The sequence below is a fragment of the Halichoerus grypus genome, chromosome 4 (assembly GCF_964656455.1).
Source record: "Halichoerus grypus chromosome 4, mHalGry1.hap1.1, whole genome shotgun sequence".
In the NCBI taxonomy this organism is placed as follows: Eukaryota; Metazoa; Chordata; class Mammalia; order Carnivora; family Phocidae; genus Halichoerus; species Halichoerus grypus.
Genome location: NC_135715.1, coordinates 92,925,727 through 92,929,620, shown reverse-complemented (window position 1 = coordinate 92,929,620; position 3,894 = coordinate 92,925,727). Strand labels below are relative to the sequence as shown.

General features: G+C 51.7%; 1 non-coding gene across 1 annotated transcript; it reads left to right on the top strand.

Annotated features, from left to right (window-relative positions):
• Positions 1–2,269: 2,269 nt before the first annotated feature.
• On the top strand, positions 2,270–2,375 carry LOC118520284 (U6 spliceosomal RNA). The gene has a single exon (XR_004909585.1). It is a non-coding gene; the product is annotated as a U6 spliceosomal RNA (small nuclear RNA).
• Positions 2,376–3,894: the final 1,519 nt, after the last annotated feature.

Below are 3,894 nucleotides of genomic sequence, written 5' to 3'. Positions count from 1 at the left end.
CTTGGACAGATCTCTGGACTAAGGCCCCCAACTCCAAATTCTGACAGTGGCTACAGAGGCAGGGCAGGGAAGGGTCAAGCCTGTGTTCTCCTCCTTCCTTCTGGGACTGTGGGAGCCAGCCTCCAAAGATGGCCTCCAATGAGCTTCGTGTCCTTGCGACTAGCTTTTGACTAGTAGAATGTGACAGAAGTGATGCTTGTACTTCTGAAGTTAAGTCATAAAAAGCCTTGCGATTCTGCCAGCGTCTCCCGGGTTATGCATCTGGAAGTAGCCAGACTCCATGTAAGAAGTCTGACTTCCCCGAGACCGCCATGCTGGGAGGAAGTCTACACAGCAGGGGCACGTGGAAAGAGAGCTGCCCGGCTAGTCCCCATTCTCTCAGCCACCCAGCTGTGGTACAGACAGGCTATGTTGGGTGACCTGTCCAACTGAGCCTCAGCCCTCCAGCTCAGCCCACCCTCCAACTCCAGCCACAAGAGAGACCCCAATAGAAAATGGCCCAACTGAGCCCGGTCAACTCATGAAAGAAAACAAATGCTATAGTAAGCCAGGAAGTTTCAGAGTGCTTTGTAATGCAGCAAGAGAAAGCCAGAACAGAGATCCTGGCATGGCGAAAGAAGAGGTTTGCAAAGAATTTCCCAGTCTAGCTGACCAATGGTTCAAGCACTGGTTTTCAAACCGGCTCAGCTAAGGAATCTTCTGTCCATTGAAATCATAATCAGAACTGTGATATGCAGCAGAAATAAAAGCACAGTGGCTCTCTTTTTGAAAAGGTGGGAGGCCCTGACCAATCTCTCCTTTTCCCACATGCCCCTGCAGCTGCCCCTGGGAAATGAATGAGACCTCCACCTAATCCCCAGGTGAATCCCCAGGACTCTCATTCTTATTCTCTTTTCTTTCTTTCCTAAAAACCAAAGACAAAAACAAAACAAAACAAAAAACAAAAACAAGGAACAAAAAACAACCCACAACACTTTCTTCATCCACACTCCCCTGGTCCAGAGGGGATCCTGGCCACACCCTGGAGTTGTGCCCACAGTGGTCTTGATGGGCCTCCTGGACCTCTAAAGGTTACACACTCTGAGGACCTTCCTTTTCTCAGAAAGTGGGAGATGCCCCCGGGTGGCTCCAGCATCCATTGTTCTCTGGCAACAGCCTGCCTTCCTTCACCAAAAGACACCAGGGTCATGGTCTGGCTGGCCCTCCTGAGATGCTAGGACACCTCTTCTGCCAAAAGACATGGTTATCAAGAGACATTGTTATCATCCTCTGCTTCCAGCCCACCATTTAGGTAGAAAAGAGACAAGTATATACAATCTCTGTTGTCCTAAGGGAGAAACTGAGGCCCAGAGAGGTTGACCCTCTCTGTAAAGCAGGAGTAGAGATCTTCCCAGCCCCAGTCCAAGCCTCTCTTCCCAGCAGCATTAGCTGACCCACCACCCCTGTGTGCATGAAGGCAGTGGCCATAGGCCTGAAGAGAGGGTACACTTCTCCTCCAAAGCCAAGCCAAGCTGTACCCCTGCTTTTCCTGCAGACCTCACCAGGCACGGCCCCCTCCCCACCTGGCTTATCCTGGCTGAAGCTGGAGCCTGTGAGTCCTTCCAGGACCAGGCGATGACCCAATAGCCAGGGCCCCCCCACCCCAAGACAGTATGTACTGCATAGATCTTGTGCCCTTTTCATCCTTATCGCCAGTGCCCCCAAACTCTGTCTGCTCATCTTCTCAGGGAGAGCGAGCACTTGCCTAATAAGCACTTAACTGGTCTCCAAAGCCAAGGTTTGTTCCAATGGGTTTGACTTTCAACCTCCCCATGTCTCCTTGAAAAGATGAACCGTGCTTTTGTACCACAGGACATGCCAGGAATAGCTCACATAGACTGCTTTCGAGAGGGGGGTTCATGAGGAAGAGGCCACAGAGAAGGCAGACATCTGAAAGGTGCCATTAAGATGATGAACGCCTTTTTCCATGGTGCCTTGGGCAAGGCGTTGAGCTTTATTATTCATCTCTTCCACGGGGAGGTCACGGTGTGAGAGTATCCTGTGCTCCTTTGGCCAGGACGCGTGCTCTGGGACCACACTCACATGCTTGGAAATGGAGGATGCAGAGCAGGGCCTCAGAATGCTCTGTTTCTGGCGAGCTCAGTGCATCCCTGCCTGAAAGCAGGGCTTGGGCAAAACAGACCAGGGTCCCTTGCAGGCCACTGTGGCCATGTCACAGCCACCATCCCCTCTCCCCACCATCACATTTCCCCCAAACCCGCAGATTCCCATGCTCCCTTCGGCAGCACATATACTAAAATTGGAACGATACCGAGATTAGCATGGCCCCTGGGGCAAGGGTGACAGGCAAGCCAGCAGATTCTCCCCATGGTCTGCTACTTCCCATCAAGGGAAAAATCCCAACAGCTAAGCCAGAGTTCTGACCAATTTAGAAAGGTCTGAACACACTACACTAACAACAATAATGACCGATGACCCAGTCACTGTAATGACCAAGGGCTGTGTCAGGTGCTCGACATTTCCTGCAAAGCAGTGTTGGCCATCTTGCTTGCCCAGAGACTCAGAGAAGTTGGGAAACTTGCTGCTGTGTAAGTAACAGCAGAGCTGGGATTGGAAACCATGTCTGTAGGCTCCAAAGCTTGCCATACCCTTTCCATTAGCGACATTGCTCGTGTGATCGAGAGGGTGAGACTTTGCTGTGACAGAAACAAGGGGCTGGATTCAAGGCCTGGGAGGAACTGGGTCAGTCTGAACCAAATAAGAGGGCAGCACCCTCTGCCTCCAAACCAGCATTCCCTGGCAGGCCCCAGGCAGATGTGGAGGAGGAGGAGCCTGGGAGGTCCTTGGGGAGTCCCCAGTGCCCCCTTCCGGGACCAGTGGGGAGGGAAGGGAATTAGGAGCTGAGGCCCTACTGTGATAGGACCATCACCGAAGGATCTTGGTGATCCTTAGAAAAAGCCCATGAGATGGGTATTGCTTCACCCATTTCACAGATGGGGAAATAGAGGCTCAGCAGGCTCAAAGAATCCAAGACGTGCAGAGTCCATGCCAGACCTGTTAACTGCAAGGACTGTGTTTTCCCACTCCTACCCCATGCCACCTCTGCATGGAAAGAGGCTGACTTTGGCCCCAGCAGGACCCAACTTGCTGTTAACCCGTGCTGGGTATCAACCTCTCGAGGCACTGACCAAACAAGACCAGGTGATAGCTGGCTTGCACCTGAATCACCTTCCGGATCATATGGGATCCCATGGGTATGATTTTGTGATCGAAAAGAACAATTTTTAATTTTCTCAGTGTCCAGAGGTGGGTTCTGCCGCTGTGCTTAAAAATTCCTTTTTCCTCTTTTGGTATGTTAAACCTCCCCTGAAATATTATAATTATCCATGTTTACACTATCGGCTAGCTTTTTAAGGTCTTTCTGTGTAAATACAGCAAAGATAAATTTCAGGTGAACTCCCGTCTGAATTATTCCAAGCCTGAAATGCTGCGGGGTCCATGTGAATGGGCTTCAACGGTACCGTGAGTCTCAAGAGGAGGAATACATTACCCCTGACCTTTCCAAGAGCAGCTCCATGGCAAGCCCCATCCACTGGGAAGCTGTCTGATTGGACGAGGCTCTCCACGTCGCCCACCTGGCTCTGTGACCCGAGGCTCACTCCTGGAACCTGGAGGTGAGCTCGTGCTCCAAAAATGGCAGACACATGCCAGAGCCTGCTCCTGAATCTGTGCTAGATGTCTTCAGTTTGCAGCCTGGGGCCTCCCTTTGCCCACCCTGCTCTCTGCCCTGGAACAGAGCCCTGTCTGGTTGGAACCAACGGGTTGGGTTTGGCCATGGGAAGCCTCATTGGGAGATGGGAGGGAGGACATTGAGATGGGGGTATTTCTTTCTCG